The sequence below is a fragment of the Coregonus clupeaformis genome, chromosome 27 (assembly GCF_020615455.1).
Source record: "Coregonus clupeaformis isolate EN_2021a chromosome 27, ASM2061545v1, whole genome shotgun sequence".
NCBI lineage: Eukaryota > Metazoa > Chordata > Actinopteri > Salmoniformes > Salmonidae > Coregonus > Coregonus clupeaformis.
The window spans coordinates 36,930,287-36,945,053 of record NC_059218.1 but is presented as its reverse complement, the minus strand read 5'-3'; positions in this window follow the sequence as shown (position 1 = coordinate 36,945,053).

The window sequence follows — 14,767 nt, the reverse complement described above, 5'->3', positions numbered from 1 at the left end:
GTTTCATAGACTGTCCTCAGCGCTCCCGCATGCACAGTAAGATCTATGACTGTGGCACCAGACACAGATCAGATAAGATCTCCACCAGTCCTGAGAGAGAATGCCATGAATCTCGCCTGTCTAAGTAATTATTTCTCTCTTCTCTCCTGCGATATGTTTATATATATCCCTGATGTATGTATGTAATGCCATTCTACTTGGCTATGTACAGATCCTGTTGTATTGCTGCATTACTATAGTTAATATGTACTGTACATACAGTGCATTCGTAAAGTATTCAGACCCCTTGACTTTTCCCACATTTTGATACGTTACAGCCTTATTCTAAAATTTATTAAATTAATTCCCCCCCTCATCAATCTACACACAATACTCCATAATGACAAAGTGACAACAGGTTTTTAGAAATGTTTGCTAATTTATTTAAAATAAAAAACGGAAATACCTCATTTACATAGGCCCGCTTGGAGTTTGCCAAAAGGCCCCTAAAGACTCTCAGACCATGAGAAACAAGATTCTCTGGTCTGATGAAACCAAGATTGAACTCTTTGGCCTGAATGCCAAGCGTCTCGTCTGACTTCGAGGTCCAAAGTTGAGTTTGAGGGGTGTAGGCTATTAGCCAGACAAAACCTGCTGGGTAGTGGCTGACTTTATCCTCATGCCGACTACTTTGTTAGGCTATTTAATATGTCATAAAATATATATATATATATAAATAGCAGCTAAATACGGTATATAGCTATATATAGTACACTGTATAATAAAACAATCCCTAGTAAGCTAGTGTTTTGAGGGTGGACTGACTATATTATTTGGCATTAATAGATTGGTTTTACACACTACAACTTTCTATCCAAGCTGGGAGAGAGCGTGAGGACGGCCCATGTCGTGCAGATTCAGGTAAATCTGTAATGTTTGAATTTCCAACTTTAATTACTGAACAAGTAATTACCCCGACCTTACGGGGTCCAGTGATTAAGGGACCTTACAGATAATTGCATGTGTGTGGTACAGAGATGGGGTAGTCATTCAAAAAGCATGTTGTTGAACACAATGAGTCCATGCAACTTATGTGATTTGTCAAGCACACTGTCCACTTTATTTGGTCTTGACCTGGCCCTAGAGTTCATCATTTCATATCTCTCACTCATCACACACACATACACCACTCGCTGGCTGATTCTTGTTGGCCCTTATGCACCTCCCATGTGAGACCACATTTTAGCATATCTGTGTGTCAGCACCAAATGGGCTTGTTCTTCTTTCACTCTGACTCTCTTATTTATCTTATGGCCTGAGACAGCCCTGCACACCAGAGAGTACCACCTGACACTCCAAACACCATTTGGTCATTGCCTGATGAATAGGTTAATAAAATGGAGTTTTACATACAGTAACATACAATAATATTATGTATCTTTTCACTCCAATTTAGATCACACAAACAGTAACATTAAAAAACTACTAAAAAAAACTGTAACATTAGATCAAAGAGAAGGTAGCCTCTGCCTTGTGCCAGTTCATTAGGCCTAATTACCTTGTTACATCTGTAGCTGTATAGTTCTGCTGCAGTTCATTCAGGTGTTAAAGAAGCACGAAATAGCAGCCATTTTAATAAAAATAAAAATATGCACAGATAACTTGAACAGATTCTGAAAACCTGTAAGAGTATATCATCTTTTAAGTTTTGCTACAAATGCAGCCAATTCTCCTATACTGCACAACTTTTGACCCTATGGGTTGAATTAGTGCACTAAATAGAATAGGGTGACATTTGGGATGCAGTCCATGTGTACCTCACACGTGAGACGACATTTCAACATATCTGTGTGTGTCTGCACAAAATGGGCTAGTTCTACTTTCACTCTGACTCTTGTTCATCACATGGCCTGAAACAGCCCTTCACACTGGTGAGTCCCACATAACACTCAACACTCCAACACCTCAATACCTGATGAATAGCTTTGTAAAATACACTATATATACAAGTTAGTGGATTCGGCTATTTCAGCCACATCTGTTGCTGACAGGTGTATAAAATCTCCAAACATTGGCAGTAGAATGGCCTTACTGAAGATCTCAGTGACTTTCAACGTGGCATAGGATGCCACCTTTCCAATAAGTCAGTTTGTCATATTTCTGCCCTGCTCGAGCTGCCCCGGTCAACTGTAAGTGCTGTTATTGTGAAGTGGAAACGTCTAGGAGCAAGAATGGCTCAGCCGCGAAGTGGTAGGCCACACAAGCTCACAGAACGGGACCGCTGAAGCGCGTAGCACGTAACAAATCGTCTGTCCTCGGTTGCAACACTCAATACTGAGTTCCAAACTGCCTCTGGAAGCAACGTCAGCACAATAACTGTTCATCGGGAGCTTAATGAAATGGGATTCCATGGTCGAGCAGCCGCACACAAGCCTAAGATCACCATGCGCAATGCCAAGCGTCTGCTGGACTGGTGTAAAGCTGGCTGCCACTGGACTCTGGAGCAGTAATAACGCGTTCTCTGGATTGATGAATCACGCTTCACCTTCTGGCAGTCTGACGGACGAATCTGGGTTTGGTGGATGCCAGGAGAACGCTACCTTCCTGAATGCATAGTGCCATCTGTAAAGTTTGGTGGAGGAGGAATAATGTTCTGGGGCTGTTTTTCATGGTTCCGCTAGGCCCAAAATCTTAACGCTACAGCATACAATGACATTCTAGACGATTCTGTGCTTCCAACTTTGTGGCAACAGTTTGGGGAAGGCACTTTCCTGTTTCAGCATGACAATGCCCCCGTGCACAAAGCGAGGTCCATACAGAAATGCTTTGTCGAGATCTGTGTGGAAGAACTTGACTGGCCTGCACAGAGCCCTGACCTCAACCCCATCGAACACCTTTGGGGATGAATTGGAAGGCAGTCTGCGATCCAGTCCTAATCGCCCAACATCAGTGCCCGACCTCACTAATGCTCTTCTGGCTGAGTGGAAGCAAGTCCCTGCAGCAATGTTCCAACATCTAACGGAAAGCCTTCCCAGAAGAGTGGAGGCTGTTATAGCAGCAAAGGGGGGACCAACTCCATATTAATGGCCATGATTTTGAAATGAGATGTTCGACGAGCAGGTGTCCACATACTTTTGGTGTAGTTTTAAATACAGTAACATACAGTAACATCTCTTTTACGCTGCTGCTACTCTCTGTTTATTATGTCTGCATAGTCACTTTAATAACTCTATCTACATGTACATATTACATCAATTACCTCAACTAACCGGTGCTCCCTCACATTGATTCGGTACCGGTACCCCCTGTATATAGCCTCGCTGTTGTTATTTTTACTGCTGCTCTTTAATTAGTTGTTACTTTTCTTTCGTATTATTTTATATTGTATGTTTTTGTGATTTTTTTTGTATTCTTTCTTATCACTGCATTGTTGGTTAAGGGCTTGTAAGTAAGCATTTCACTGTAAGGTCTACACCTGTTGTATTCGGCGCATGTGACAAATAAAATTTGATTTGATTTGAATAACATCACACATACATTATCTGAATGTAATACACTGAGAATATGGCCTCTGGTGCCTCTGGTGCCTCTGGTGCCTCTGGTGCCTCTGGTGCCTCTGGTGCTTATTCTTCAGGTTTTAAAAAAGCAACAAAAAGGAAAGGCAACTTACAGTTTTATTCATCCTTTATTTAACCAAGGAATTCACATAGATATTTACATCTCTCTTTCAAGTGAGGTGTTAATTAACATTGTTCTTAAATACTTCTGTATCTTCACTAATGACTCAGACCACTCTTAAAGCTACAAACAATTTGAGGTGAACACAATCTACAGTATAACATCATTACGGTAATTAACTGTAATTAATAACTACTGTAACTTACTGAACATAGTAAGACTATTAGCTGCTGTATCTGCCACCTATTTAGTTTGTTTTCATAGTGACTAAGAGCTCGACTCAATCTGTAGTACACAATATCTGCGTTGTAGCACGGTTCACATTTAAAGGTCATTTTTAAATGTATTGATTCTGTTTCCTCGTAGCAGAGTCTGCACAAACTGACTGTTCAAGAAAAATGTTATTTTTTCCTCTATCAGTACATTGGAGTTTAGCCCTATTATTTTCTGTAATATTAGATTGTCCTTTTCTTGAGGATGAAATTGAAATTGTAGCCAACTCTGTATGACTTAATTTAAAGTGGCTTGCGAAAGTATTCACCCCCCTTGGCATTTTTCCTATTTTGTTACCTTACAACCTGGAATTAAAATATATATTTTGGGGGTTTGTATCATTTGATTTACACAACATGCCTACCACTTTGAAGACGCAAAAAAACAGAACTTGAGCCTGCATAACTATTCATCCCCCAAAAGTCAATATTTTGTAGAGCCACCTTTTGCAGCAATTACAGCTGCAAGTCTCTTGGGGTATGTCTCTATAAGCTTGGCACATCTAGCCTCTTGGATTGTTGCCCATTCTTGAAGGCAAAACTGCTCCAGCTCCTTCAAGTTGGATGGGTTCCGCTGGTGTACAGCAATCTTTAAGTCATACCACAGATTCTCAATTGGATTGAGGTCTGGGCTTTGACTAGGCCATTCCAAGACATTTAAATGTTTCCCCTTAAACCACTCGAGTGTTGCTTTAGCAGTATGATTAGGGTCATTGTCCTGCTGGAAGGTGAACCTCCGTCCAAGTCTCAAATCTCTGGAAGACTGAAACAGGTTTCCCTCAATAATTTCCCTGTATTTAGCGCCATCCATAATTCCTTCAATTCTGACCAGTTTCCCAGTCCCTGCTAATGAAAAACATCCCCACAGCATGATGCTGCCACCACCATGCTTCACTGTGGGGATGGTGTTCTCGGGGTGATGAGAGGTGTTGGGTTTGCGCCAGACATAGCGTTATCCTTGATGGCCAAAAAGCTCAATTTTAGTCTCCCACATGGCTTTTGGCGAACACCAAACGTGTTTGCTTATGTAGTGTCGAGAAAGCGTTGCTAATTATGCTCTGAAACAAAGGAGTCTGCTTATACTGTACTTCGATTATACGTTTTATTTATATCACAAGTTTTCAGCATAAGTTTACAGACGTCTGCAGCATCCGGAGAACAGTGTCCCAAAATAAAATGTCTGTTCTGATCTTCTTTGTTCCAACCCAGTACTTATAATCTTTACCAAGATATGGGTGGTTCCCCATACTGTCCAATCACCTGTCTCCAACAAACAGACTTCCTCTGTTCTATGGGGTGTCACTCTAAAACGGCTCCCTGTAAAACTGAATAAACATCCTCTCAGGTTCCACTTGAAAACATTAGCAAAGTCATAATTCTTCATACACTACACTTATTTAATTCTTTAAGCAATGGCTTTTTTCTGGCCACTTCCGTAAATCCCAGCTCTGTGGAGTGTATGGCTTAAAGTGGTCCTATGGACAGATACTCCAATCTCCGCTGTGGAGCTTTGTTGCCTCTCTGATTAATTCCTTCCTTGCCTGGTCCGTGAGTTTTGGTGGGCGGCCCTCTCTTGGCAGGTTTGTTGTGGTGCCATATTCTTTCCATTTTTTAATAATGGATTTAATGGTGCTCCGTGGGATGTTCAAAGTTTCTGATATTTTTTTATAACCCAACCCTGATCTGTACGTCTCCACAACTTTGTCCCTGACCTGTTTGAAGAGCTCCTTGGTCTTCATGGTGCCGCTTGCTTGGTGGTGCCCCTTGCTTAGTGGTGTTGCAGACTCTGGGGCCTTTCAGAACAGGTGTATATATACTGAGATCATGTGACAGATCATGTGACACTTAGATTGCACACTGGTGGACTTTATTTAACTAAATATGTGACTTCTGAAGGTAATTGGTTGCACCAGATCTTATTTAGGGGCTTCATAGCAAAGGGGGTGAATACATATGAACGCACCACTTTTCCGTTATTTATCTTTTAGAAATTTTTGAAAGAAGTTATTTTTTTCATTTCACTTCACCAATTTGTACTATTTTGTCCATTACATGAAATCCAAATAAAAATCCATTTAAATTACAGGTTGTAATGCAACAAAATAGGAAAAACGCCATGGGGGACGAATACTTTTCCAAGGCACTGTAAAAAGGAGGATACTTTAAATATGGATCCATTGTCAATCCACCGAAAACGTAAGGCTTCAATCGGCAAAAAGGTAAAGAGCCCACTCTTAAACATAGGATGGGCCTCTCTTAGTATCTTGCTAGAAACCAGTTTAGATTTAGATACAATTTCAGTACAATGGAGGCTTTATGAGACAGGTTTAATGCCTTTTTTTTTTTTGCTGTTGGCGATAGGTGCACTTGATTCAGCAGCCATAGCGCCGGGAAGGCAAAGTGTCCAATTTTTTACCATTTCATGTGTCTGAAGGTAGAACTCCGCCTACCCGGCAGGCCCAGAGAGCAAATCAAGTGAACCTATATGTCTACAGTTGGCCAATCAGATAGCTCAGATCACCGTGTCTGAACAGTTTCCTCGAGGCATAGACTGTAAAAAGAAGCCTCGAACACACAGCAAAGTTGATACTGTGAGATTTCAAAACTTTTAAACCCATGACTAGAGATACACTCAATGAGTACAGCAAAGAGCTGCTGTTTTTATGATTAAGTTCATGTTTAAGTTGTTATTGAGCACTGCCAACACTTTGTTCAACACCTTTGAATGAATGAGTATAGAAAAGTGTTCCGATAAGCTTTAATAAGGGTAGATCAGCTTTAATATTGCAGATAGATTGTAAATTCCATCAATGTAATTGTCTGCATCACTACCAATCCCCCATATATATATTTTTGCAAATATATATATATATATATATACATATACATATACATACATACACATAAATACATATACATACATATGTATGCATATCCTTTTTTAAAATATATTTTCCTTTATTACTTTCCAAACCCACCACCCCTCCCCTAATTGGAGTAAACTAGTGAACAACAACGCTTAGTCCTCTACTTCCAGCTTATACATACTATATACATTTTATGGACACAGTCAATTTTACAATAGTTCTATTTTGTTTGTTTTTACTCCTGAACTTCCTCTACCCTCAACCTCTCTGATCATTTTCATGATGTCCATCCGGTTTGCTTCTATATGCCATATCTTTCAAACTGTGCTCTTTCACAAAAGTTCTTAACCTATAACCTATACACTTATTATGGACACAGTATGTTCTACATTAGTTATCTTGTTGTTATGAGTCCCAACCTTCAGCTCCATTCAACCCCTCCCATCTATCTCTTAACACCATCCATATTGGATTTCAATTTGCCATATATTTTTCAACTGTACTGTGATATTTCACAAAAGTTCTGAACCATTCTATTCTCATTGTTTCTACAGATTGTAAATTGAAAATATTTTTCTAACCTAAAAGTATTATTATATTATTGATCGATTGACTATGACTTTTCAGATCACCCAGTAGTGCTATCTGCGTTGGGATTATTAGCGGCTTGTGTCTTTTTTTATATTGAGGAATATTTCTTTGGTCATAGGAGTAACAACATGAATTGGTGCATGAGGCAGAAATAATGCAGTGCGACTTGAGTTTTGCCATCAGCTCGAAGACTTTGTCCTCTTTTCTCAGCGGAAGGAGGGAGAGCGGAGGGACGGTGAGTCTGGTGATGCCGCTGCTCCCTCCCTCCCCTCTCACTGGCCATCAGATGCAGGCCATCAGTCCAGTAAAAAAAAAAAGCTAATTATCACTTAGCTGTGCCTCATAAGTAATACAACAGATGATCTATTACCAGTGTGATCATATATCTACATTTTTTAAATATAATTTCTAAATGGTCTGAGAAGAAAAGCATTGTCAGGGCAATTCAAGCATAGCCAATATGCAGTGATAATGTATTGGGCTATAGCTTACTACAAATCTCATTGATACAGAACTGTTTTTAATTGGTTAATGTTGCATAGGATTATGTTTTTTAAGTCATTTAAAAAAATCTGAGCGGAAGAACTCAGATTTCATTTTGACTCAGAAAGTGATCTTGACTCAGAAAGTGATCTTGACTCAGAAAAGGTTGGTGACATGCTCAACAACATCCGTAGAGTATGACCTTTCCTCACACAGGAAGTGGCGCAGGTCCTAATCGAGGTAATTGCCATCTCCCGTCTAGACTACTGTAACTCTCTGATGGCTGGGCTCCCTGCTTGTGCCATCACACCCCTGCAACTTACCCAGAATGCCGCTGCCCGCTGTCAATGGCTGAGGTTAATGTGGTGTGGGAGTCAGGCGCAGGACACCGAAGCTTAGTCCAACAAAGTTTACTAGTGCAAACCAAAGCACAATACAATGAACGGCCTCAACAATAAACAGAGGCAAGCGATTACGCAAACTGTGCGTAAACCAATAAAACAATAAACAGAGAAAAACACGCAGCACTAACGGACAGGCAAATAACAACACACAAACTAACCAACACCAAACTGGCAACTTATAGGACACACAATTAGACACAAACGGACACAGGTGCAACAGACAGACAAAAGCAATCAAACATAGAAACATTCAACGGTGGCAGCTAGTACTCCGGGGACAACGAACGCCGAAGCCTGCCCGAACAAGGAGGAGGAGCAGCCTCGGCAGAATCCGTGACAGTACCCACCCCTTGACGCGCGGCTCCAGCCGTGCGCCGACCCCGGCCTCGGGGACGGCCAGGAGGACGCGGACCCGGGCGCGTGGGATGACCACGGTGGAACTCAGTCAGGAGGGATGGATCTAGGATGTCCCTCCTAGGCACCCAGCACTGTTCCTCCGGACCGTACCCCTCCCACTCCACGAGATACTGGAGACCACTCATCCGGCGTCTCGAGTCCAAGATGGTCCGGACCCTGTACGCCGGAGCCCCCTCGATGTCCAATGGGGGCGGAGGGGTCTCTCCTATCTCATCTTCCTGGAGTGGACCAGCTACCACCGGCCTGAGAAGAGACACATGGGACGAGGGGTTAATATTCTTATAATCAATAGGCAGTTGTAACCTGTAACACACCTCGTTCAATCTTCTCAGGACTTTAAAGGGCCCCACAAACCGCCGACCCAGCTTCCGGCAGGGCAGGCAGAGGGGTAGGTTTCGAGTCGAGAGCCAGACTCGATCTCCCGGTGTGTATACCGGTACCTCACTGCGGTGGCGATCGGCGCTCGCCTTCTGTCGACGGATGGCCCGCTGCAGATGGATGTGTGCAGCGTCCCACGTCTCCTCCGAGCGCCGAATCCACTCATCCACCGCAGGAGCCTCGATCTGGCTCTCGTGCCATGGTGCCAGAACCGGCTGATACCCTAAAACACACTGGAAAGGTGTTAGATTGGTGGAGGAGTGGCGGAGAGAGTTCTGGGCCATCTCTGCCCATGGGATATACCTTGACCACTCCTCCGGCCGGCCCTGGCAATAGGACCTCAGAAACCTACCCACATCCTGGTTGACTCGTTCTACCTGCCCATTGCTCTCTGGGTGGTAACCCGAGGTAAGGCTCACCGAGACCCCCAAGCGTTCCATGAACGCCCCCCAGACTCTGGAGGTGAACTGGGGACCTCGGTCAGACACTATATCCTCGGGCACCCCATAGTGCCGGAAAACGTGGGTAAATAGGGCCTCAGCGGTCTGTAGGGCAATAGGGAGACCCGGCATTGGGAGGAGACGACAGGCCTTGGAAAACCGATCCACAATGACCAAAATAGTGGTATTCCCCTGGGAGGGGGGAAGGTCTGTCACAAAATCCACCGAGAGGTGGGACCATGGTCGTTGTGGAACGGGCAGGGGATGTAACTTTCCCCTGGGCAAATGTCTAGGCGCCTTACACTGGGCGCACACCGAGCAGGAGGAGACATACACCCTCACATCCCTAGCTAACGTTGGCCACCAGTATTTCACGCTAAGGCAGTACACTGTCCGGCCAATACCTGGATGTCCAGAGGAGGGTGATGTATGAGCCCAATAAATAAGGCGGTCACGAACCTCGAGCGGAACATACGTCCGCCCCACCGGACACTCTGGGGGAGTAGGGTCGGTACGCAGTGCCCGCTCGATCTCCGCATCTACCTCCCACACCACCGGAGCCACCAAACAAGACTCCGGCAGTATGGGAGTAGGCTCAATGGACCTCTCCTCTGTGTCATACCGCCGGGACAGGGCATCTGCCTTACCGTTCTGGGACCCTGGGATGTATGTGATCTTAAAAACAAACCGGGTTAGGAACATGTTCCACCTAGCCTGACGACGGTTTAGTCTCCTAGCTGCCAGGATGTACTCCAGGTTACGGTGGTCAGTCAGAATGAGGAAAGGGTGTTGAGCCCCCTCGAGCCAATGCCTCCACACCTTTAGGGCCTGGACTACAGCTAACAGCTCCCTGTCCCCTACGTCATAATTACGCTCCGCCGAGCTGAGCTTCTTAGAATAGAACGCACAGGGGCGGAGTTTAGGTGGCGTGCCGGACCGTTGCGAAAGGACTGCCCCAATACCGGCCTCGGACGCGTCTACCTCAACTTGGAATGGTAAAGCGGGATCCGGATGCGCCAGCACCGGAGCCGAAGTGAACAGGTTCTTTAGTTTAACAAATGCCCTGTCCGCCTCAGCTGACCACTGCAAACGCACCGGACCCCCCTTTAGCAGGGACGTAATGGGAGCTGCCACCTGTCCAAAGCCCCGGATAAACCTCCGGTAGTAATTAGCAAAACCCAAAAACTGCTGCACCTCTTTTACAGTGGTTGGAGTTTGCCAGTTACGCACGGCCGACACACGGTCAACCTCTATCTTCACACCAGACGCGGACAATCGATAACCCAAAAAGGAGACGGACTCCTGGAAAAACAAGCATTTCTCTGCCTTGACATACAAGTCATGCTCCAACAGCCTCCTCAACACTCGGCGCACCAGGGCTACATGCTCGGCTCCTGTAGAAGAGTATACTAGGATGTCGTCGATGTATACTACCACACCCTGCCCATGCATGTCCCGGAAAATCTCGTCAACAAAGGATTGGAAGACTGAAGGAGCATTCATTAACCCGTATGGCATGACGAGATACTCGTAATGACCCGAGGTGGTGCTAAATGCTGTTTTCCATTCATCCCCCTCCCTAATGCGCACCAGATTGTACGCGCTCCTGAGATCTAACTTTGTGAAGAACCGCGCTCTGCCTAATGACTCCGTCATAGTCGCAATCAGAGGAAGAGGGTAACTGTACTTAACCATGATCTGATTGAGACTACGGTAATCAATACACGGGCGCAAACCCCCGTCCTTCTTCTTCACAAAGAAGAAACTCGAGGAAACCGGGGAAGTGGAGGACCGTATGTATCCCTGTGCCAAGGACTCGGCTATGTAAGTCTCCATAGCCGTGGTCTCCTCTTGAGACAGGGGATACACACGGCTCCGCGGAAGTGCCGCTCCTGTTTGGAGATCTATCGCACAATCCCCCTGTCTATGAGGTGGTAGCCGTGTTGCCCTAGTTTTGCTGAACACAAGTGCTAAATCCTCATATTCAGGGGGAATGCGCATTGCGGGCACTTGGTTCGGACTCTCCACCGAGGTCGCCCCTAAGGAAACACCTAGACATCTCCCTACACACTGGGCAGACCACTCCATAAGAGCCCTCTGTTGCCACGCAATGGTAGGATCATGGGCGCTTAACCAGGGAAGCCCCAGCACCACGGGATACGCAGGAGAGTTGATCAGATAAAACTGAATGATCTCCTCATGACCCCCTGCGTCGTCATCTTAAGTGGTGCTGTGACTTCTCTGATCAACCCCGACCCCAGCGACCGGCTGTCTAGGGCATGAACAGGAAAGGGGGCTTCTACCGGCCGAAGGGGAATTCCTAACCTATAACAAAATTCACGATCAACAAAGTTCCCAGCTGCGCCTGAATCTACTAGCGCCTTATGCTGGGAATGAGGTGCCACCTGTGGAAATCTCACAGGTATACACAAGTGACCAACAGAGAGCTCTGGGTAAGTGGGACGCCTACTCACCTGAAATGACTCCCCAGTGCATGACCTGTTGTCCCCTCTCCCAGGAGACCCTCCCCAGCACCTAGCCGCAGTGTGTCCTCCACGGCCACAGTTGGTGCAGGGACGGCCCCCCTCGGGTTCTCTCTCCTCCTCTCCCTAGCGCCAGCACCCCCGAGCTCCATGGGAACCGGCTCGGAGGTGCTGGAGGGTGGAAATGGACGACCCCCACTCGGGGACGTCCGCGGGTAGCCAGCAGGGTGTCGAGACGGATGGAAATGTCCACCAACTGGTCGAAGGATAGGTTGGTGTCCCTGCAGGCCAGCTCACGACGAACGTCCTCTCGTAGGCTACACCGGTAATGGTCGATGAGGGCCCTCTCATTCCACCCCGCATCTGCCGCTAGAGTCCGGAACTCCAGGGCGAACTCCTGTGCACTCCTCTTCCCCTGTCGGAGGTGGAACAGACGCTCCCCCGCCGCCTTCCCCTCAGGTGGATGATCGAACACAGCCCTGAAACGGCGGGAGAACTCCGCGTAGGTGATGGTGGCGGCGTCTATTCCCCTCCATTCGGCGTTGGCCCACTCCAACGCCTTGCCGGATAGACAGGAGATGAGGGCGGAGACGCTCTCGTATCCCGAGGGCGCCGGATGTATGGTGGCCAGGTAGAGTTCCACCTGCAGGAGGAACCCCTGACACCCGGCTGCAGAACCATCATATGCCCTCGGGAGCGAGAGCCGAATGCCACTGGGTTCCGGTGCTGGGAGAGGAGGACTGGCCGATGGTGATGGTAAGGTGTGCGAAGGCGTGGGCACCTCTCCCGTAACCAATCGGCGCAGCGTGTTGGACACCTCGTTCATGGCGGCCCCAAGTTGCCGGATCATGGTGTCTTGGTCGCTGATCCGATCCTCCAGCGACTTGGGGGCCGCCGCTGCTCCTGCTGACTCCATAAAGGTGTGTTGTTCTGTCAATGGCTGAGGTTAATGTGGTGTGGGAGTCAGGCGCAGGACACCGAAGCTTAGTCCAACAAAGTTCACTAGTGCAAACCAAAGCACAATACAATGAACGGCCTCAACAATAAACAGAGGCAAGCGATTACGCAAACTGTGCGTAAACCAATAAAACAATAAACAGAGAAAAACACGCAGCACTAACGGACAGGCGAATAACAACACACAAACTAACCAACACCAAACAGGCAACTTATAGGACACACAATTAGACACAAACGGACACAGGTGCAACAGACAGACAAAAGCAATCAAACATAGAAACATTCAACGGTGGCAGCTAGTACTCCGGGGATGACGAACGCCGAAGCCTGCCCGAACAAGGAGGAGGAGCAGCCTCGGCAGAATCCGTGACACCCGCCTGGTGTTCGACCTTCCTGCAGTGCCTTCAGATAGTATTCATACCCCTTGACTTATTCCACATTTAGTTGTGTTACAGCCGGAATTCAAAATGGGTTCAATATTATGTTTTCTCTCACTGATCTATACACAATACCCCATAATGACAAAGTGAAAACCTATTTTTAGATGTTTTTTCCAAATTGATTGAATGTGAAATACAAAGAGATCTCATTTACATAAGTGTTAACACCCCTGAATCAATACTTTTGTCGTGGAAATTCTTACACAGGGACACTCGAACTTAATCTTAAATGAATCACTGTTTATTGTCAACGTGCTGGAGAGGTTCCAACAAACTTAATGCATCAAGTACACATGTTGATTAGGAGCTCTAACGGGGCAGTCCCGTTAGTTCCCTTATATACTGACAAGTTATATTTGCATGATTTAGCTTATTCATAATTCATAATTAATGTTTGCTTCATTCATGTGATGACCAATACTGGGTCATGCATGTGACAGACCAATACCTCACGAGGCTTCTTCTCTCTAAGCTGAGACCTTGAAACTGAGATATCCTTTCTCTAAACAAGGTTCTGGGCGTACTGCCAAATTGCAGATACTGATAGTGAGGATTTGTTCAATCAGTCACTTGCATGAACACAGAAATTGGTTATTAGAAAAGCACAAACATAAACATGTCCATCACACTTTGTAGAAACACCTTTGGCAGTGATTACAGCTGTGAGTCTTTCTGGGTAAGTCTCTAAGAGCTTTCCACACCTGGATTGTGCAACATTTTCCCATTATTCTTTTCAAAATTCTTCAAGCTCTGTAAAATTGGTTGTTGATCATTACTAGACAACCATTTTCAGGTCTCGCTATAGATTGTCAAGTAGATTTAAGTTACTGTAACTCAGCCACTCAGGAACATTCACAGTCTTCTTGCTAAGCATCTCCAGTACATATTTGGCCTTGTGTTATAGGTTATTGTCCTGCTGAAAGGTGAATTAATCTCCCAGTCTCTGGTGGAAAGCAAACTGAACCAGGTTTTCCTCTAGGATTTCGTTCCATAGCTCTAATTGAGTTCTATGGAACTAAAGGCTAAGCAGATTGACTAAGTGTAACAGCGTAATTCAATTGTTAAATTCCTGCATAAAATGGGTATTATGCCACCTCCTGGTAGATTCGTGTGTTTACATTGTCTAATACACTCAGTGACAAAGGTATGGGATTCAGGGTAATCCAAAGCAGATTTATGGAGAATTGCTGTGGGTGAGTTGAAAATTGAATGGTCCCAGGATAGAAATGTATAAAGTTGACATTACATCATAAAATCCACCTTTTACATTGTACATTAGCAATTTATGTTATTAGTAACTACTGTTGTTGGTTTGGCGTCAAATAAGCCACTCTTCATATGTTATTTGCCAAATCTCAGTTTTCCATGTGGGTTT